The following is a 23,114-nucleotide window of genomic DNA, read 5'->3' as shown; positions in this document are numbered from 1 at the left end:
AAAATATATGTGACCCAGTGATAAACATTTTAAATCTTTTTTCATAGTATTTCTTTTCAACCATGCAAGTGTGTGTACAGCCAGAGGAAAACAAAGCTATTAAACATTGTTTTCCTTTAATCCCATGTCCTTGCCCAGGCTGCTGAGATAGTACTGCTGCTCAGATGCCACAGTAGAACTTGCACTAGGCAGGAGGCCCCCTGCGTTTAGTCACCTTTCTGTCACTGTGACAAAAATACCTGGGAAAGCAACTTAAAGGAGAAGAGGCTTATTTTGGCTCATAGCTTCAGAGGCTTCTGTTCGTGATTGCTGGCTCCAAGGCAGAAACATCACTGTGGTAGAGTGTGGCTGATGAAAGTTGTTCTTGTCCTGGCAACCACGAAGCAGAGAAAGGGGGAAAGAGCAAGAGAGGAAGTAGCCAGAGACGGGATATAGTCCCCAGGGTCACGCCCCCATGATGTGATCGCCTCTATAGGCCCTGCCTCTGAACATTGCTGCACTGAGAATCAAACTCTCCACACTTGAGTCTTTGGGGGTACTTTGTACATCAACTGTGTCACACTCACTTGGCTTTTGAGGTGTAATAATTAATTGAGATAATTTGGGATAATTGAGGGAGAGTCAAGTTACCCACACCAGAGGAAGAATATTCTGAGAGCAGAGAGAGAGAGAAAGTTAGAGTGAAGGTGAGAAACTTTAGGCACAAAGAGGAAGCCCTGCACCATCCACCTCCCTCAGCCTTGTTCTGGGAGGACCAAGTCCGTGGGGGCCGGTCACAAAGAGGCAGAGGGTGCTGTGGAGTTCCATGAGCAGGGCACACCTGTGGCAGAGCCTGGAGGTAGGGGACAGGACACTGGAGGGCCTTGCCCCAACTGAGGTCCCCAGGCAGAGGGGTGGAGAGAGACTCTCAGAGCATCCTCAAGGCTCTGGAAAGGGACCAGGTGGGAGAAGAGTTCCCGGGCTCTGAGGATATGGAAAGTGATAGAGAGCCACAACTGTAACCTACCTGATGTGTGGCTGTATTTGTTTCCCTAGACTCCTGTAACACATCATCATAAATTGGGTGGCTTAAAATGACAGAAATGTATTCCCTCACCTTTCCAGGAGACAGAAATGTGAAATCAATAGCATGAGCTGAAATACAGGTGTTGGTAGGGCTTCATTACCTCAGGAAGCTCTAGGACAGAGTCTTTTCCTTTCTCTTCCAGCTGCTGCTGTTGGTTGGTCCTCCTTAGCTGACGGCTGAAACTGTCTCTGTTCTAGCTACACATCTCCTTCCCTAGCTGTTTGTGTCATCTCCCTCTGTCTCTCAGAGGATGTACAGGATCACTATTAGCAACCCCCTGGATAATCTGTGGTAAGCTTCTCCTCTCAAGATCCTTGTCTTCATCATATCTTTTGTCATCTACAGTAATATTCCCATATTCTGGGGTTGATAAATGAATGTATCTGGGGAGAGAGGAGCAGTTTTTTTTTTCTTCATACCAATGCTACCTGGAAATAACAGGGCCACATGATTAGGACCAAGGCAAGACCAGACAATGACCTGTAAAGACTGGGAGCCAGTGGCTCAAGAAACCGGATAGAATGTTTCAGGGGATGCCATTGGTGATAGGTGGCACTTGAGGACCCACGCATAGGAACAGGGAAAAAGAAGAGAGAGTAAAGGCTCAGGAATGCCTAAGATTAAGTTTTCACCTCACCCCTCACAGAATGGTGGTTCAGCAAATAAATAAAATTTAGTTTGAAATATAATACCATTTTTTGAAGTTGGAATCCATTAATAAAATTCTCTGAACATATCTCTGCCCTGTTGTCTTTATGACTGTGTTTGGCCGTCTGTCCATTTAACATGCATTCCTACATACATACCATCTTGTACTTTTATGAAATTTTATAAGCTACCTTAAATCCTTTGTTTCCTTTTTCTGACATGTTGGGAAATCAGTTTTATGAATATCTTACAAGACTGTAGTGAGGATTAGCTATAGTTCTGTATATGTAACATTTGAAATCGAATTTTCAAATTTGGATGTGAAATTCATTAAAATCTGAAGTCAGACATTGCTGCATTTACTTCTCCGTCATACCCTTTCTTAGTAAATATGTTGCCAAATCTAAAAACCTTGGTGTCACCCTTGTCCTCTTCCATATTATCACCCCACTTCCTGTATCTAATCACTTGCCACGTCCTGCCCATTCTGCTATTGAAACCTCACTGGGAACAGCCAGTGCTCTTCACTCTCCTGGCCCTGTCTTTTTTCGGGCCCTTGACATCTGTTTGCACTATTGCATCAGACCTTTCTGTGGCTGTCTTCTTTTTCATCTTCCTCCCCCAAAACAGAATCCAAAACAGGGACTTGGACCTTGTAGTCTGTTGAGGAGGGTAGGAGTGCTCATAAGAGCAAATCAGAAGTGGAGAAAGTGGGGAGGAAAAGCAATAAAGTGCATGGGAGAAATGAGTTGAGTGTCTCTGGGCACCCCAAGGTTATCTGCAGGGCTAGAATCACCTAGAAAGCCCTTCTCTTTTTGGACAGAGAAGCAGGGAAGTGGTCAGTGGAAATAAACCTTTCCTGCAGCTAAAGTGGTCTTCAGGGTAGTGAGCAGAACAACACAGAGCCTGCAACCCTGGTCACTTGCCTCAGTCTCTCTCTATCCAGCCTGTTCTCTATAGCCAGAGGGGCCTTTCTGAGACTCAGGGTCACAGCCTGTGCTGCTGTGGGTAAGGGATCAGGCAGAGGACAGTGAGACAGGCTGGTCCCATAGTGGGGCTCAATGAGCACCTACAGCTTGGTCTATGTGCTTCCTCATGTCTGAGTGTATCCCCAAAGGGTCCAGCTAGTTTGTAGCAGACCAGAGTTGTGTGAGCAAACCTCAGGACATCAGATGTTACTTGGTTCAGGCTAACCTGGAAATCCAGAGTCATGAGCTTCATATGAGAGGCAGAGGTGGCTCAGGAGGCCCAGGCAAGCCACCTAGGTGTCCACATTGGCCATGGACAATGTATACACACACTACTGAGTTTACCTTGTGCCTTTTGATCAAGGTATGAAAAGTATAAAAAGGTCTTAAAGTCAGCATGGATGCCAGTTAATGTCCTCATATGTCTGCAGATTTTTTTTTCTGCAGATCTTAATAGAAAAAGGAAAAAACTCCTGCTGGAAAATTGCAACACTGGACACTAAAGAAATGAATAGGATCCTCATGTGTATCATGAGATCTGCTGAGAGAGCCCTGTCTGGATGACGGTGACTTTCCGCAACCGCCCCATGACTAATCTCACTCACAGGACTCTCAAAGAATCCAGGGGACTCGATCCCTATCCTGGTTGGCAACAGCTGTGGCCTTCCGCCAAAGCACACCTTTCTAGGTCCTCTCAGAGGAGCAGGTTTCATCATGTGTTGATTAAATAATGAATTCAGCAGCCATTTCCTGGTGCCTGCTCTGTGTTAGGCTCTAAGCTGGGACCTTGGGTGCAGAGACATTTTCAGTATGATTTCTGCCAGTAGAAGGCTCAGGGCAGGGGTGGCTGAGGGGAGAGACAGAGTTCTGTGCTGTGATGGAGACCCCTGTGTGACTTAACTAGTTAGGGACACTTTCTAGGGGAGATAACAATGAGCTGGATCCTGACAAACAAGGGTGAACTGGGGGTACTCCTTCAAGCCTATCAACAGAGCCCCAGCTCCACACATCAGGCTCACTGTTTGGAATCAGATGCATGAAAATGATGTACACAGGAAAGTGCAGGAAGGACGGGATGCTAAAGCTTTGTACCAAAACAAAGCAATATACCCTGTATCATATAGCACATCAAGGGCAGAGAAGACTCAGACTCTTCAAGTCCAAAATTTCCCCACACTTACTGGGCATGAGTCTGGAGGACAGGCCAGACAACTAGTGAGGACACAGCTCCCCTTCATACATGAGTCTGATCCAGGCCACCCTCCCCTCCTTGACAATTCAGCATGAGTAAATGCTGCACGACGGGCCTTTCATTGCTGGGTTCTATGTCTTTCCCCAGCTCTGGTGGGGGCTGTAACCAAGAAGGGCCAGGGCAAGGTTCCAGGCCATTTGGACATGGGGGAGGGCCGTGCCAAGACAGCTGGAGAAGACCAAGCCTAAGCAGGTGTTAGCATATCAGATGTGGTAAAGCCAGGGTCTGAGACAGAAAGCAGCTCTGTGTCACCTGCTTAGTGCATGTGTGGCGGGGAAAATACAAAGCCAAAAGCAGGGCACAGAGGCCAAAGTGCATGGCATTTTTATGACCAAGCCTTGGCAGCGTTATGTTGTCACAAGCACCAGCCCAGGTTCAAGGGCAGAGTATGTAAACTCTGCCACTCGATGAGGAGTACCAAGGCTCTAGAAGACCATTTGCCACACCCACTTTGCACTTTAATTTTTGCTTTCTTTGTGACAGCTTTTGATAAACAGAAGTTCAAACTCTATCGGAGTCAAATTTATTGCAGTTTCAATTCAGATTTGCATCTTAATGTCTTGCTAAATTCTTCCTTAAATTCATAAAGAAATGTGCCCATATTTTCTCCTTAAATTAGCAAAAAACTTAGCTCTCTTGTGTTAAGATCTTAATCCATCTGAAAGTGATCCTGTGTTTGGTATAAGGTACAAATCACCAGCTTTCATTTTTTCCATAAAGACAAGCAGGAGTGTTAGCCCCACTCAGTGAATAACTCCTTCTTCATCTACAACACAGATGACATTTGTCAAGATTCCATATGTGCAGGGGCTGATTTCTGGGGTCTCTGGTGTGTCCCTTTGCTATTTCTAACACACTTTTTAAATTTCTGTGGCTTTTAATAGTCTCAATAGCTTGTAGAGTAGGCTGCCTCATTTTATTTTGGTTTACTGGAGAATATCTTGGTCTTTTGCTGATCTTTTTTTTTTTTTTTAAGTCTCTATGAAACTCATTTGCAAAATTCTCCAAGAGATCTGCTGGAATTTTGACTGAAAAATTGTGGAATCTAGAAATCTATTATTTGACACTAATAATTGATCATTTTTAATAAAGTTTAAAATCTTTCTCCTTGTAAAGGCTTGCCCATTTATTGTTAAACTTCCTTTAAAGCATATTACAAATATTTGGTGGGGTACTGGGGGTTGAGTCTCGGGCACTCTACCACTGAACTACATCCCCAGCCCTTTTTATTGTTCATTTTGAGAAAAGGCCTCCCTAAGTTGCATAGAGTGGTCTGAAACTTAAAATCCTTCTGCCTTAGCCTCTTGAGAGGCTGAGATTACAGGTGTATAACACCATGCCTGGCTGTAGATACGACTTTTATAAAATTATGTTTTTGAACTTTATGTTGCGAGTATATAAAAATGCAACTGCTTTTTATATATTTACCTTATATTCATGCATCTTGCTAAACTATTATTTTAATGATTTTTTGATTATTTGTGGAATCTATGTGGACAATTATATCATCTGTAAGCAATAGTTTTGCTTTTTCCTTTCATATATGTATACTTCTTATTCCTTCTCCTTATTTTACTTATTTATTTATTTAGTGTACCCAGGATCAAACTCAGGCCCTTGTGCTTGCCAGGCAGGCAGCAGAACCACTGAGCCAAGTCCCCAGCCCCTCCTTCTCCTTATTTTGCTGACTGAAAGCTTGAGGATAGAATTTAATAGAAGTCCTGACAGTAGCCACCTGTGTCCTTTTCTGGATTTTAAAGAGAATTTTTAAAAAATTCACCACTGAATATGGTGTTTCCTTGCAGGGGGGTAGTATTATAGGTACTCTTTATGAAGTCAAGAAAGTTTTCATCAGTTTCAAGTTTTCTAAGAGTTTTATTTAAATTGTGAACAGATACTGAACTTTATTGATGAAATATTGGTTTTTCTCCTTTAATCTGTTATTGTTAAATATTAAGTCGAATTAGATTCAGGGCTATGAATGACAGAAAATTCAAAGTAGTAGCTTGAGTAACACAAGGGGAGCATGGCTGGTTTCACATCACAGCAGTCCCAAGCAGGCAGTCTGGGGTAGTCTGGGGTGGACCTCCAGGAAGCATGCTGGCTCCTCCTTCTTGTGCTCTGCCCACCTCCTACTGAGTGTCCTTAGGTCCAAGAGGTCCAGTGCACCTCTGTTGCAGGGCAAGACAGGAGGAAGAGGGCTGGTCACTGATTCTCAAGAAAGGGCTCAGCGTGCCAGAGGCTGAGGCAGCAGAATTTCTATGAGTCCAAGGCCAGCCCAGGCTACATAGTGAGTTCAAGGTCAGTCTGAATTACAGAGTGAGACCCTATCTCAAAAAAAAAAGAGGGGGGGAGAAAAGAAAAAGAAAAACAATAAACTGTGGCTCCTGGAGGCTAGTGCCCTAGACTTAGCTTGTATTTTATTTGAATGTTTTTGCATATATGTTCACAGGTTCCATAAATTTAGAATTTTCCTTTACCACATCGCCTTTGATTTTGGTAAGGCAAAGTTGTGCAAATCAGGGCTTATTCATTCTTTGAAGGTTTGGGATCACATTGATGAAAAACACTTCATCTTGAGAGATTTATTGTGGGCAGATTTTTTTTTTTAATTAATGATTTCAAATGTGCAGAGACCTGCAAGTAGAATATACAGAATTTATTTTTCCTGAACAAATATTCCAGTGTTTCCTACAAACAAAGACCTTGTCCTGTATAACCACAATAGGATCATCAAAATCAGGAACCAAGCGTGGATGCAATGCCCTCATCTGCCCCTTAGGCCCATGAAGATTTCTGCAGTTGTCCTGTTATCCTGTATGACCAAGAGGTCCAGTTCAAAGTCTTGTGTTGTCAGGTCTCAGTCAGCACATGAAGCAGTGGCTAGGCTTCAAGTAACCTTGGCAATTACAGGCGAGTTCTGTCGAACACCCTTCACTTTTTGCTTGTCTGATGCCTGCTCACAACAGCACTCAAGCTTGGTATCTTCCACAGGACCATTCCAGAGGCCGCTGTGTCCTCGCTGCCTCCTGTCAGAGGGTGTGTGATTTCCACGTGTCCCATCCCTGGTGATGTGCACTTTGGTCTCACAGAGAGCATTTGCCAGGCTTCTCCATAGCACATTCGCTGCAGAAAATGATCCCTTTCTCACTTATAATCAGTAACTATTCCGTGGGGAGGCATTTTGAGACTGTATAAATATCCCGTGCTTCCTCGAATGCTCCCTCTCTCCTTCTTTCTTCTCTCACAGTTTGGACTCATGGTTTCTTATTTTATTCAAGGAGTTAAAATCAATTACTATCATTATTGATTTTGATGCACAGAGAGATCCAGATTTGCCCTATGGGAACTCCTGCACAGTACTTTCTGGGCCTTATTGATGTGCCCCCTGTTCTTTGAGCATATACTTCCTTTCTAGCACAGCAAGATTTTCGATTCGAGGCTTTTATACTTTCCCTGTGCCAGGCCTGCAATCAACCATTTCTACAAGGGGCTCTAGCTCCCTTCAGAAGACAAAATTCAAGTGCTTGAGGCTTTGATCTCTCTCAGTGAAGACAGCCAGAGAGCATATCTCCCCATGAGTTCATACCAGTGCTGCCAATGCCAATCCAACACCACTGGAGTGGTTCTTTTGTCTTTTTTCATACTTGCTACACTCCTTCCTAACAGTAGGGAGCCTGGCTTCTATTACTTTGATATGCAAGGGTTTACTGAAATATATAGTGAATATTTAAAATTTTAAAAATTATTACAATAAAAGACACATTGCCATTAACTCTCCTCAAGATACTCCCCCTTATTTTGAACACAATTATCCCATTCTCCTGGCCACTTTCTGAAGCAGTTCTGGAAGTCCTCTTTCATGAGTGTCTTTCTGAGGTGTGATTAAAGAAACATGGTGAATGCTACTGCTGAGTGCCACCCAACAGAAAGGCCGGCTTGTAAAACCATTTAGTGTGTTCTCATTCACTACATCTGGCACCATGAGATTTCTGGCTCTTTCCCAACGTCAAAATGACCTTGAAAGGTTAATGTTTTGAATCAGTTCAGGACAACCAGGCATCCACAACAGCACAAGTAAAGATACACATGAGAGAGGACCTCCAGAACTACTTCAGAAAGTGGCAAGAATTATGGGGTAAGTGTGTTCAAAGCAAGGGAGAAATTTTCTAGGGGGATGGATGGTGATGGGTCTTTCAGTGTAATATGTTTTTTAACAGTTTAAATATTCAGTGTGTTTTCTGATCACTTGCATGCATTTATTTGATCACATGTAACCACATGTGATCCGTATCCCCCACAACCACTGCGCCCTATTCGTGTGGACACCTTCTCACCCTGCCTGTGCTCTAACAGCCCATGCTGGACCTCACCCCCTTGTGGTCCCAGGACTCCACCCAGGGGAGGTAGATAGAGATCTGATCCTCTGGATGTCTTTCCTGAGTAATCCTGACTTCGGAAATGTGTGTTTTATTCTATAAAAGTGTCTTTTAATTTTGAATTGTCACTGGAAAGAAAATCGTTTGTTTTTATAATTGGGAAGAGCACTCAAATATTGTCGATTAAATGAAAACACATAATTACAATCCCCCCTGAAATCTTGGGACCTTAAGAATACATCTTGAGGTGAGACTCTTGATTTGAGGCCCTTTCTCTAAAATGCATAGTCTGCTTCTTTCTGTGCCTTTGTAAGTCAAGTTCACTAAGGGTGCTTGAGCACGCTGGGAGCTGTATTTCACTGTCCTGTATACTCCCTGTTACAGCACCAATGCCCTGTGCTGGGTAGTCTCATATCGAGACACCTCATGTCTAGGTACATGGCTGTGATTTCCAGGGCTGGCATTTCCTAGATACCCCTCCAGGCTGTACGCTTCTCATTGCATTTCTGGTTGGAAGGGGTCTAAAGACTGCATCACTGGGAAATTCTGTGTTAGTGTCTGCTAAATGGCATCTTGTCAGTTCTGCCCCATATCCCAGCCATGTGTCCTGCTCATCTTTCTATTATCTCTACTTGTGGCTAGGCCCTGGGTCTGGCAGGAGACCCTGGAGTCTGTTGGCCACCGGCGGGTCCACTCCTCTGGGTATCTGGGTCCCTCGCCTGCCAACCTGGCCTCTCTTCCCTCTCGTGTCTCTCCCTTTCTCCCCACCTTTGGAACTTTATGTCCATCTGTCATCTTTCCTTCAGGTTTCTTTCTCCTCTCACGGTCACTGGCACTTGATTTTGCCACTTATCTTATTAGGCCTCAGCTTTTAAATCTGGAAAGTATGGAAAGGGTTAGATAAGGCCCCTCTTTCCTCCATCCTCTCCAACCTCCCATCCTTGACATACATCCTTTAATTTGCTCCTTGTGTTGTTATCCTATATTCTTAACCTTCTGCCTCTAATTATAGTCTTTCCCCCTCTTTTCTCTTTCTAAGACTATTTCTTTCTCTCAACATTTACTTCTTATTTTAATTTTTCTTTCTCTGAATCTCTTTCTCTTGTTTTTCTATAATGTCTGTCTTTCTTTCTGCCCTCCTCACTGGTTTTCTACCTCTTCCCTGGCTGACAGCTTTGCTCTGAATTCTGTTTTCCACCTCTCACCTCGTTACTACTAGTTCACTGCTCCCAACTCCCTCCAACATTGCAGCCCCAGTCTTTCCTGACACCGTGGTTCCAGCTTCCCACCCTTTTCCTTATCCACATTCAGAGCTTCCTTTCTTGTTTGTGCCCTAACTGGGGAATGGGAACTGGGAGTGGATGCCACGCAGCCCCTGCCAGAGCCAGGCTCCTCCCTGTAATGGAAACAGCAGCTGCAAGTCTGACTCCAGGAAGCATGATGGGCCCAGCTGGCTGCCTCTGTCTTGAAGAAGTCTCGGAAATCCAGATGAGGCTCAGATGGTGGGAATACTGCCACAGCCCAATCCCAGAGTACAGACATCAGCTCCACAAGCAACCCCAGCCCATGTGTGTGCATGTGCACATGTCCATGTGCGTGCACACATACACACAGACACAGACAGCTGGGCGCAGCTGCAAGCGCCTAAAGACTGCTTCCTCTCTTTAGAGTCTCCAGCCTTAATTGCAAGCTTCCAGCCCCAGCCTGGCTCTTGGAATGTTCCCCATGTGGATGCAGATCAAAACTCAGCTGGGAGATTTCTGACCCACCCATGGCTTCAGAGTTGGCTTAATCCCATCCAGCCTGCAGATTCCACACCTCAGAGCCTGCCCTCACGCTTTCTGGAGTCTAGATCTGGCAAACATTTGCTAGGTATGTACCATGCCATGTGTGCCTGTCACCCTACACCAACCTCAAAGTCACCCAAGGAGTCAGGCACATTGTCCTCTATATCACAGGCAGGGGGAACTCAGATCCCAAGGCACAGGCCAGTCAGAAGAAGAACTTTCAGCCCAGCACAAGTCTGTCCCGCCCATATTATCCTCTACCCACTGTAACAATCCACATTTGAAGAATTGGCAGAGTGGAGAGCTATGGAGTTGGCTTGTAGAAGCAGACCTTTGGCAGCCAGTCCTGGTCCTGGAAAAGGCACAAGAGAAATAAAATATGTCAGACACACTATCCCAACAGGAACCACACTGGAGTCAGAGTTCCCAGTCTGGTGTTTTGCGGGTGGAGCCATGAGGCAACTCTGAAGGAAGCAAGAAGATTCCCAAAAGGTGGCCCAGGTGTTAGAGTAAGCTATGACAGGCCAGCCTTGGAGGTGCATAGTTGTGGTTTATCAACACAAAAGAGGATCTGCCTCCTTCCTGACTCCCTACCCCAGGACCCTGAGACACTGGGCCAGCGTGGGTTCCTCCACACCCTAGTGTCAGCTCTGCACTCAGTCCTGTTCCTGGCCTTCAGTGAAGTCTGAAGACATGCTGCCATGGAAAGCTACTGGACAGTGCTCCAGGATGCAAACTCAGTCCTGTGCCCTCCCTTTGACAAGTGTGGGCTCCGCTCCTCATTGCTGATCATTTCTGGATTCTACCATCAGCTCCTTGCTATGTGCCATTGGCTCTGTGCCACTGGCAGGTCTCCACCAGCCTTCCCTCTGTTGCTTCTGTCTGGCTCCATCATTTAGCTGGGGCTTGGGGTGAAGTACCAGGGGGCAACTCACCCACCTGCACATGTATGCAGACAGAGGGCCAGGGTTTGCCAGATCAGGAGTCCTGTTCCAGACACAGCTACTCTCCCCTCTGCCAGGTTCCAAACCTTGCCATGCCGAGGGCAGTTATCCTTGTCTCACTGCATCATAAATATAGCTGGCATAGACTAGGAGACCAGAGAACATGAATCCCGCAGATGCACAGGTATGTACCTCTCCGCAAGCTGGACGAGTGAATAGGATTCACCAGAGGAGCTTTATCACAGAGGAACACAGGGGAGCTCAACCAGGCACGCTGGTGGAAGGGCAGACCCTCCTGGTGGCAGGAAGCATTGGCTGTCTCTGGGTGAGGTGCACTGGGGCTGCTGAAGTGTGAAAATGATACTGGCTGCCGCCCCAGCAGGAGAGGGTTTAGGCCATGGTGACTGTGACCTACTTGTCTCTGCAGCGGCCTGCAGCACTTCAGCAGGTCTGGACACTGCCTGATGAGAAGAAAAAGCACAGACTGAAAGAACCTTTCTGTGTGATCCTCTACCCGCCTCCAGATCTGCTCTCACTGAGCCAGGGGACCAGCTTACAACCTGAAGCCTACTTGCCACTTCATATTCTGGGCAGACTGACTGTTCCCTCGGCTCCCGCATAGCCACTTTTGGGGCAACTCAGCTCAAGGTTGTTTTTTGATGGGTGAGGCATTAAGGGATTGAATACAAGGCCTTCACACTGACCTACATCCCCAACCCTTTTTTAATTTTTTTATTTTGAGACAAGTGCTTACTAAGTTGCTAGACTGTCCAGGCTGGGCACAACTTTCAATCCTCCTGCCTTGGCCCCCCAGATTCCTGGGATTATAGGCATACACCACCATGCTCTGCTCCACTTGTGTTTTGCAGTCGTGTAGAACTGAGTTTGGATTTCTGCAGGGAACCTACTGAGCCTACAAACTCCTTCTGATGCGGTTCAGCTGGGTCTTGTCCCTATGATAAATCCCTGGCAGGAACTGGGAGTGACAGCGGCATAAAAAATAACCACCAGAGGGAAAACTCAGCCTCCTAACACCCCGTTAAGATGACAAATTCACATCCAGCCGCTGGGGAGGTGAAAGTCAAGTTCCACACTAAGCGATTAATTTCCCACATTACCACCCTGCACCTGTGCCTCCAGGTGGACAATGCAGTGTGCATTTGGTCTCCACTGGGTGGCAGAGTGGGCTCACTTAACCCAGCCTCCTGAGTCTTCAGCAATCTTCCCCTGCCTCCCAGCAGCTCCCCCAGACCATCTTCATCCCTCAGAGACCACTTTCATTCTAATACAGTTAATTTCCTCTATTCTCAAAGAAAACTCAGTAGGCTCTTCAGAGATTGATACCTTTACACCCACTTCATACTGACTGGCTGTGGCCTGGGGCCCCCAAATGCTTCACCTGAAGTTCCAAGGACCTCCAGTATACCAGGTACCCCAACCGTGCATCTCATCTAGTCTGAGTACAGAAGGGCGCAGCTGTTTCTCTGTTTTATAAAAAGGAACTGGGACCTGTGATCCCTTTCTCTGAGGCCCTGTACCGGCAGCAGGTGGGACCTATACTTTTTACATCTCACCTCTGTCCTGCAACGACTCTGAGCTGGTCCTCCGTGTCTTGACCTTTTCACCTATTGGAAATACCAATAAGCTGCAGGTGAAGCCCAGCTCTGATCACAGGTGCGCTTCCCTGCGGGAGGCTTTTCACTGCCAAGCACACGATCGAAGGCCAGTTAGTGGAGTCTTGGTGCCCTCTGCTGGATAAACCAGAGGCCACACTCTTTTTCTTCAAAACTCATTTCCATCCATCACCATCCTTCCATCTGCCCATCTATCTACCCATCCAGCTATGATCCATCCATCTATCCATCCACTTATGCATCTACCTACCTATCCACCCATCCACTCTTCTATCCACCCACCCACCCATCCATCTTTCCATCCATCCATCCACCCCTCCATCCTGGTTTCACATCTACCCTGTAGGTATCTCCCACTGTCACCAGGCTTTCCACCACAGCACCCCTAGCTCTTACTCTGCACCAGGCCCTTCACAGGCATCTGACACAGAGAGGGAAACAGAGAAGAGTGTTCCACTCCCCTATTTGCAGGCCATTTTCACATCCATTATATCCTTTGTCCACACAGAAGCCCTCAGCCTTGGGATCCTGTTCAACTGATGAGGAAACTGAAACACACAGAAGCCAAGCAGTATGGTGCAATACATCTTTGGAAGCAGAGACTGGCTCCAAGTCAGTGCTTTGTCATTTACTAATTCTGCCACCTTGGGTGAGTATTTTTAAGCTCTCCGAACTTCAGTCCTTCATCCATAAAGTTACCTAGTTTGTTATATATCTACTATGGATATAGTATGTGCCTGACTTAGCTTTGGGATGCATCAGTGAACAAGGTGGGAGATGTCTCTGACATCTTCCATCGTGATGTTATGATGTTACAATTAAGTTGGTACATGAAAAGAGCATCCCATCATGCCATGTATATAATCTTATTGTTATTACCTCTCTAAGGAATAATCAAGGATTAGGAGATGTTTTCCTGGGAAAAGAAAAGATAAGAGGGTGGTTGACATTGTATTTTAAAAATCAGCATGCATATTGGGATTGAGAGCATGGAGTTTGGTTCTAAATCCCATCTCTGCCACCTGAGGGGAATGTGATCTTCAGCAGGTAATCGCCTCCCTGTGCTTTGGTTTTCTCAGCAGAAAAATGAGGACAACAATTCAACACATATTTATTGTATGTCTAATATGTGCCACAATGGGTCTTAGGGATCCAGCAGAGAACAAGACAGGGAAAGTCCATCTTGTCTTGTGGGAGTGTGACAATTACATGCCGACCACCTAGAAGATTCCTAAGGAATACGGTGAAGGCTCCATGGGTGCCATTTACTTCTGCCTTCTGTTTGTTGCTGCTTCTTGGCTATGTGGGGTTGAGAGAGGAGTGGGCAGACAGTGTGGATCAGGGACCAGGATGCTGAGGTCAGAGCAAGGTAGGCCTCTCACTCAAGAGGATGGAAACTTTAAGCCAAGTGGCTCCACAACCAGGAGCAGAAAGTAGCTAGCAGTAGAGATGTGCAAGTGTGGGTGGAGACCCCACGGGAGCTCCTGCACCTTGATGAGCTGGCAAAGAGCCCACTTATACTTCCCTTCTTAGTCAAAGGCCTCCATTTTTCTGAGGGACAGACAGAGTGACCTTTAACCCCCTGGGACAAACCCCTAAAACGGAGAGGGACTGACCAAGGAGGAGCTGCCTCCTGACTCTCTGCCTGCCACCTGTTGGTCTCAACCCTAATCCCTTGACTGTTTCTAAGTCTCTGTCAGGGCCAAGGAGACCAGTTGGCAACCTGAGCACCCTTCCCAGGAATTGCACCCCAGCCATAGACATGCCCTGCTCTACACTTCACCTTAACAAGCTGCGCCATGGATTCACACAGCACTGAGACACGGTTCCCTGCCCAGCCCTACCTAGACCGTAGATTCTCGAGTGTGATAAATGGTGGTTGCTGCAACAGCCCTCCATGTTGGAGTTGGTTTTCCATCATTATGCTTAGCTAACTAAGCATGATACCACACTGCTTGTCTCCCTAAGAGTTCAAAGAGCTAATATGCTCCAAAAATATGACATGTGCCTTACATGCTTGATTCACCTTGTGCAAGTTTCTTACCTGCCCTTGGTCTCAGTATCCTCTTCTATAAAATGAGTAAAATTGCAACCTGAGGAAAATGCAAACCGAGACCCATCAATCTTCATAGTACTCCCCAGTACCTGCCCCCTTGTCTTTAAGGTAAGATCTAAATTCCCAAGCCTGGTATTTAAATCTCTTTTTTATTTGGTCCTTGCAGATTTCTCCAGCATCATCCCTTTTCATCTTCCCAACCACCAGAAATGTGGCATTCTCTGTGCCTCCAGATTTTGGGGTATCTTGCCTTCTCCCTCACACATGTTCTCCTCTAAATCTGGTGAACTGCCATAGACGCTCCAGATGTAGTAACATGGTACCTCCTCCTTGAAACCTTCTTCACCAATACTCCAGGGAGAAGGTTTCCTCTTCTAGGCTCTGTGATCACCTTGTTCTTTCTTCTGTCAAAGCTGCTACTGACAGCGGCCAGCAGACCTGGGAACATGCCTGCCTGGCAGGGCTGGGCACTCAGAGAAGCTGGCTACAGGGTGACCTTGCTTAGATAAGCTGGTGAGATCCAGGCCCCCAGCCATATATGATGGATGGACAGCAGGGTAGAATGCTGGGCTGGAGCCATAGATAAGGTTAGCCACCCCAGTGTGGACCACCGTAACGGGAGTCTCCAGAGGTCTCTGGGTGTCTAAAGTGGGAGATAATTAGCTGTAAGATGGATAGGCTCCAGAAATAGAGCGTCTTCCAGATCAACCCTGGAGATTTAGGCTCAGGATGTGAGTGCAGACCTGCCTGTCAGCTGCACATGATAACACCGAGCTTCTAGGCAGCTAGGCCCCCATCTGTATGCGCCCTGCACTCCTGGTCTCTGCACATTTGTTTCTGCACTCTTCTCCTCAGATACCTCCTTCCCGCTGCCCCAGAGGACTTTCCCTTCTTTTTGGCCGGGATGAACTACATGTGCTCTGCCTCTTTCTTCTTATGGAGAGAAACTGTGTCTGGAGGTCTCCCATCTACATCCACTCTTCGCCCTTACTTGCTGTTCTGGGCCCAGGAGGCTGGACCATGCAGACAATATCCAGGGGCCTTGTGCCTCTGGGTGTTGCTAGGTTTGGTGAGTGAAAAACCCTAACAGGACGTTAGACGGCCTAAGGACATGACCTTGGATTTCTATTTCCCTGCCTTCTCCTCAACAGGGACAGTGTAGTCTTCATCTAAGGTCATTCCTTCTTTGGAGGCACCCAACTCTCTTCTTCTAGGCTCCTGAAATCTCCCTTCCTGAAACCCCCCAGACCTGGAGAGGTGACAGTTCTGGTATCATTAACCTCAATCACTGCCACATTCTTTATGACCCAACCACCTTTATGAACAAGGTCTCTCAAATTATTCCAGCTTGACTCTACAGGGACCCTGACACGCCAAGAGCAGCCTAGAAAGTAGAGATTGTGGACATGAGTTGCTCCTATTTTTCTTTTCTCATTAAGTTCATTGGTACATTTTAGGTATACAGTACAGTTACATTCATCATTGGGATCTTGTACCTTTAAATGACAGGTCTTGGTTCTTAATTTTTCCCCTATACCCTTGCCCTCCCTTCACCCCCTCCACCCTTTCCTATTTACAAAAACTTTGTTTCCATTTTTCCTTTGCTTATATTTTTTCTTTCTTTTCTTTCCTCTACCCTTCCCACTTCCCCTACTCCTTTAGCCCTTTTCTTCCTATTTCACATTATCAATTATACAATTTATTTATTGATTGATTTTAGTTTTTTTTCTTTTATTGAGTTTATTGGTACATTTAAGGTACACAGTACAATTACATTCATTATTGGGATCTTGTACCTTTACACGACAGGTCTTGGCTCTCATTCTTTTCCCCTTGTCCCTGCCCTCCCTTCACCCCCTCCTCCCCTCCCCATTTACAAACACTTTATTTCCATTTTTTCATTTTCTCATATTTTTTCTTTTCCCTTATTACCTTTTCCCTACCCTCCCCATTTTCCCTAAACCTTTAGCCCTTTTCTTCCTATTTCACATGGTCAATTATATCATTAGGATCTTATGTACTATTATAGTTTTTCACACCAGAGAAATTATTCGGTATTTTCACATGTGTGACTTATTTATTTCACATAGGAGCATATCCTCAAAATGTATCCATTTTCCTATGAATTAATCTAATGTCTCATTCTTTATGGCTGAGTAGTATTCCATTTTATAGAAAAACCACATCTTCTTGATCCAGTTTCCAATTGATGGGCAAATGGGCTGTTTCCAAGTTGTAGCCATTACAAACTGCAACTATAAACATAGGTGTGTATATCTCATTGTGATATCATTCTTTTAATTCTTTTGGAAAGATACCCAGCATAGGGATGGCTGGGTCAAATGGAACCTCTAGTCCTGGTTCTTTGAGGTATCTCCATATTGATTTCCACAGTGGTTGCACTAGTCTGCACTCCCACCAACAATGGCTCCTTTCTCCCCACAACCCTGCCAACATTTGTTATTGAGTGATTTCTTGATAGCAGCCATTCTTTGTGTGATGAGGTGGAATCTCAGTGTTGTTTTCATCTGCATTTCTTGAATGACCAGTGATGTGGAACATTTTTTCATATATTTACTTGCTGCTTTTACTTCTTTGTCTGAGAAATGTCTGTTCATTTCAGATGCTCATTTTTTAATTGGGGCCTTATATTCGGGGGGGTGATTGTTTTGAGTTCTTTATATATTCTAGATAATGGTCCTTTGTCTGAGAAGAAGCTGGTAAAAATTTTTCCCACATTGTAGGTTGTCTCTTAGTTCTGTTGTTGTTTCTTTTGCATTGCAGATTTTTAATAAAATGAGATCCCAGTTGTTGATTGTTTCTGCTAGTTCCCTGTTACTGAGAATTTGTTTATAAAGTCTTTTCCTATGCCAATGTCTTCAAGAGTTCTGCCTAACTCATCTTCCAGCAAGTTTAGTGTTTCTGTTTTAGTATTTAGATCCTTAATCCACTTGGATTTTAATTTAGTGCATGATGAAAGATAAGGGTCTAGTTTTAATCTTTGGCAGGTTGAAATCCAGTTTTTCCAATACCATTTATTAAAGAGGCTATCTTTCCTCCAGTGGGGATGGTCAACTCCTTTGTCAAAGATGAGGTAGCTGAGTACATCTGGAGTTGTTTTTGTGTCTTCCAATCTGTTCCACTGATCCTCAGGTCTGCTTCTTTGCCAGTACCATGCTGTTTTTATCACAGTGGCTTTGCAGTATAGTTTCAAATTGGGAATTGTTATACCCGCTGCCATGTCTCTGTTGCCTAGGATGGCTTTTGCTATTCTGGGTCTCTTATGGTTCCAAATGAATTTTTGGATTCTTTTTTCTAGTTCTGCGAAATACAGTGTTGGAATTTCCATTGGGATTGCATTGAATCTGTATAGCAGTTTTGGTAGTATGGCCATTTTCACTATGTTAATTCTTCCTACCCAGGAGCAGGGGAGATCTTCCCATTTTCTTATATCCTCTTTGATCTCTTTTTTCAGAGTGCTGTAGTTTTCAGTGTAGAGGTCTTTAGCTTCTTTTGTTAGATTGATTCCTAGATACTTCATTTTTTTGGATGGTATTGTGAAAGGAATTATTTCCCTAATTTCTCTCTCAGTGAATATGTTATTTGTGTACAAGAAGGCTATTGATTTTGGGGTGTTGACTTTGTATCCAGCTATTCTGCTAAAAGTGTCAATTAAGTGTAGAAGTCTTTTGGTGGAGTTTTTTTGGTTTTTAATTTTTTTCAATTATACAGTTTAAACCTTACTTACACTTTTAGTTTTTCACACCAGAGAAACTATTCCATATTTACATATGTATGTCCTATTTGTCTCACTGAAGAGTATGGCCTCCATATGCATCCATTTAGCTATAAATGTCTCTAATTTCTCATTCTTTATGGCTGAGTAGCCATTTTATAGAAAAACCACATCTTCTTTATCCAGTCTCCAGTTGATGGGCAATTGGGCTGTTTCCAAGTGGGTCTATATTTTTGCAATATGAGGACAATCTCTCTGCTGAGGAAAATGGGATGGTCACTGGTAGTCATACAGGATGGAGTTTATGTGGGTTAGAAGGCCAGCCAGGCTTTGGGATAGTGCATGGCTGTGGCACTTACCCTCTTTGGCAACGATTCAGACTGTAAAAATAGTGGAGCCACCTAGCCTCACCATATAGCCCAAGAGAGTCTATTTGTGGTCATATGCCATTAAATGACAGGGATGTATTCTAAGAAGCATAGCCTTAGGCAGTTACACAGTTGTGTGACCATCATAGAGTATATCTACATCTTACCATGCTCCTAGGCTATTTGGCACATACCATTATACATGCAGCCTGTCCTTCACCATTATGCATAACTGGACACAGGAGGGGAGAAATTTTAAATTATGATGACATCATTGAGAACACGTGAACAGAAGGGTTCCATGACAGCTCAGCAGTTCCTCGTGTCCTATACGTGTGAGTAAAGGATGACTGAGGCCCAGACCTAGGATCTGATGGCAAAATAGCATGCCTCCCACCTCCAGTCTCTTGTACAAAAGGAAGGGCACTGATGGGGAAGGAGTAGAGACATCTGGGAAGACATGAATGGAGCTGAGAATTTTGAATCCATGAATTTCCCTGGATCCCCTTTGCCAGCAGAGGCAGACCCTCCTGACGTTTCTGAGCACCCCTTCTTCATAAAAGCCCATGGGGGTGGTATCTGGGACAGTGGTTCATGATAGAGGTTCCACCCAGTCCAGTCTACAGGAGGAGCCCAAGATTTACACCATAAATCGATACAATAAAAGACTATAAGACCTTGTCAATTTGCATCAGTATTTCAAGGATTTAAACTAAGGGGGAAAATTAGATTCAATTGGGCTTGTTCACAGATATAGTGCCCTAGCTGGATTTGGGAATATTTTCACTCAAGAACAGTTTTAATTATCTGCTAGGCTAATTGAAGTGTAGACCCTGAAAGTTTCACAGCATGAAGATGACATTTCAGAACCTTCTTGGAGCCAAAACAGGGAAGAGTCTGGAGGCTTAGAGAAGCAGGCATGTTGGGGGCAGATAGAATCCATACAAGCCATTTACCCAAGGAGAAGCTGGAGGATGCACCCCCCGCCCAGAGCAGTGAGGAATGCATTATGGGATGGGGGACCACATCATGCTGAAGGGCTCTCTGGTGGCCCTCTTCTGTAGGCCAGAAATGGCTGTGGAGGGGGTTGTAACAAAAGGTTCCTAATCTCAGTATGGGTAATGAGAGCCCAAAAGAATAGAAGCATTTGACCACCAGAAATAAATAAATGGTAACAACTATCACAAGACGCTACAGGCGTGGAGCAGTTATTGAATTGTTTCAGTGATCCACTGGAGTCATTAACAATCACAGTAACTCAGGGGGAGGAATAGATGGGTGTCTTCTAAGATTCTGCTTGACACATACAGAAAGAAACCTGTCTCAAATTATGGTAATATGTGCCACGCCTCTTACTCAGTTCCCAGACTGAGCAGTTTCAGAGGCTCACAGCCTTTGGTTAGAGAAGGAAGGGATAATTCTGTGTTCCTTTGAGGAAAGTGCACACCATGAATCTCCCTCCAAGGGGGACCTGGGGCATTTATCAGGACAATGGTCCTCTGAGGAAAGACCCAGACCATCCAGAAGGTTACTGGACACTGGCTCAGATTATGCCTGGTGGCTGAAAAGGCAGGTTGTCCTGAGGGATACTGATAGAGAGTAGGAAGGCTAGGTGTCACTTGCAGTCTTAGCCTGAGACCTTCTAACTGAGGGGCCAGTGGAATTATGCCCCATCCTGGGGTTATTTTCCCATCTCCAGAATGAATGCTGGGAGGAGACAGCAGCTAGAAGAGTCCTCACATTGCTTCCCTAGCCTGTGGATTGTCGGAGAAAGTGTCAAGTAGAAGTCTGGAAACTGTTTCTCACCTACCTCTCCTCTGCCCAGAAAGCATAGCAAAGACAACAGTGCATCTGCTGGAGACTTGCAGAAATGGATGCCCACATCAAAGATGGAAGAGACGTGGGGCAGTCCTTCCTGTTACATCCCCTTCACTTGCATTTTGACTGGTGCAGAAACCAGATGGGTCCTAGAGAATAAAGCCTGTTCTCCTACACATAATCACAAGATGATGCTGAGAGAAGCTGCCGTTCACCTGTCCTACTGGAGGAAGTCACACAGACCTGACACCTCGTCTGGAGCCATTGGCTGAGAAAATATTTTCTTTCCATTTCTATCAGTATGGGAAATCAAAAGTAGCATGAGGAACAATGGTATGCCTTTACTTGTTTTGTCCCCAGAGCCATGTTACCTCTCCAGTTCCCTGTCATAATAGGGCTCAAGGGGACCTCAGATGAGCTTGATATCTCACAGGACATTGAACTGTCTGATTATACTGATGTCATTTTGCTAATTGGATGGGGTGTTTAGGAAAGTCCTACAAGTGACACATCTCAGAGAGAGAAAGATAGAGCCAGCAAAAGCTCAGAAGGTTTTCACACTGGAGTCCATTTGGTCCAGAATCATGTCAGGGTATCTTTTCTAAAGCCAGAGGTGAGTTGTGGTGCCTTGTACTACCCATCACATAAAAAGGGTATAGCTATTGGTGAGTCTGTTTGGATGGGGGGAATGTACGCCACATACCACTGTATTGCTCTGACTCATTCATCAGGTAGCCCATGTATCAGCTGCCATTTTGGAGTGGAGTTCGCAGCAAGGAAGAGCCATGCAGCAGATTCAGGCCAGCTGCCCTGCCACTGCGCCTTGTGACCCCACAGCACCAGTAGTGTTTGTAGCAGGCCAGGAGGCCATGTGGAACCACATACAAGTTCTGGCAAGAGAATCACATTGTAGAACCCTAGGATTTTTAAAGTAAAGCAAATTTTGTGTGTATGTGTATGGACAACTTTATGTATTTGAAAACCACTTTTGACTTCCTCTGAGTCCAGATAGAAATGGATGTTTGACCATGAACACCAAGTTACCTTGCTAGCAGAATTGACTATGGGTCAGTGGCACTTATCTCTGTGCTTTTTCCCATTTCTCTCTGAACCTACACCCATAAGCTCACGGGGAGTTCCTTAACAGCAACTGGTGGGAGGGGCAAAAGTGATGGCCTGGTTTATAGAAGGATATTTCAGCACTGTATTCTGACACCAGCCAGAGATGAAACTGGATTACAACTCTGATCAAGGTTGGTCCTGCAATACGGGATGAGGTGGAGTCTTTCAGGGGCAGAGCCTCAGGGGATATATCTTATTACCCACTTTGGGGACAAGAAGAGATGGCCTGGGCTACTTCTTTACTTTCGCTTATAGATAGTTAATTGATAATGGGCTGTTTAGGTGACTGGCATCTTCGTGTAAACAAAACTGGTGCCAATGAAGTGTGTGGTTGAACTTGTCAGAAGAATCTCAGGATGTGAAGGTAGACACGTCCCACATAACTGCCCACCAGAGGGTATCTGTAACACAGAAAGCACTTATCACTTGGGTGAATAAGATGACCTATGGTTATAAATCAGCAGCTCCTCCAAGCCACCCAGTGCTTGTTTAATGGGCTGATGTGGCTATAGTAGCCAGAATGAAGGCCACATAAGGCAAGGACATGGACTTCCACTCACCATGGCTCAATGCCTACTGCAGACCTATCAGCAGCAGAGGCCCCTGCTGAGTCCACAAACTGGCACCATGGGAGGTAGTTAGCCAGCTGGCTGGTGACTGGTTGATTATATCAGATCTCTCCCCTCAGAGAGGAAGCGGCCTTGTTTTCTACTCCAAGAGCTAGGAACAGGGCTGCATATAAATTTGCTTTTCTTCCCCAGGGTGATTTTGCCTGAACTACCACCATAGTCATACAAGAGTGTCCCATCATTACAGTGGTGCTGACCCAAGGAAGCATTTTACTGCACAGAAACTGATGTGGTGGACCCATCTTCCACCCCCCGAAGTATTTGACTAAAAACTGGAGGCCCTATTACAAAATAAGCAGGGAACCATGCCGTGCACCAACAGGGAGCAGTATGCCTAACACAGTTGGTTCCTGGAGTCTGGATACTTGGACTGGAAAGCAAGAATAAATACAGAAGACACCTCTTTCACTACTCCCCACACAGACTCACTGGAATAAACATTGCTGCCGTTGCCCATGGTCTGGAATTGAGTGGTTTGGGGCACACACTTTTACCAGTTAACACAATGATTTTAAGTTGAAAGCTGAAACTATGTGTTGGCCATTTAGGCTCCTTCAGACTCTGGATCAATAGGCAGAGAAGGAGTCACTATGTGAGCCCATGCAACAGATCCTGGTTATCACAGGAGATTTGGTTTCTGCCTCACAACAGGGGCAGGAGGACTAAGATAAGAAAGCAGTATATAACTGGGGACCCCAGGTACTTCC

General features: G+C 45.2%; 1 long non-coding RNA gene across 2 annotated transcripts; it reads left to right on the top strand.

Moving 5' to 3' along the window:
• The first annotated feature begins 7,176 nt into the window (after positions 1–7,176).
• LOC104855189 lies at positions 7,177–21,587 on the top strand. 2 transcript variants are annotated; one of them, XR_778348.1, is made up of 4 exons: positions 7,177–8,072; positions 9,982–10,185; positions 13,187–13,327; positions 20,664–21,587. It is a non-coding gene; the product is annotated as an uncharacterized LOC104855189 (long non-coding RNA). The 2 variants fall into 2 exon arrangements; XR_778342.1 differs by having other exon boundaries at positions 20,538–21,587.
• The last annotated feature ends 1,527 nt before the right edge of the window (positions 21,588–23,114 follow it).

The sequence above is a fragment of the Fukomys damarensis genome, unplaced genomic scaffold (genome assembly GCF_012274545.1).
Source record: "Fukomys damarensis isolate Sample0158 unplaced genomic scaffold, DMR_v1.0_HiC HiC_scaffold_16, whole genome shotgun sequence".
Taxonomy (NCBI): Eukaryota; Metazoa; Chordata; class Mammalia; order Rodentia; family Bathyergidae; genus Fukomys; species Fukomys damarensis.
Note: the sequence above shows the minus strand (reverse complement) of the source record. Positions and strands in the feature narration are given on the sequence as shown.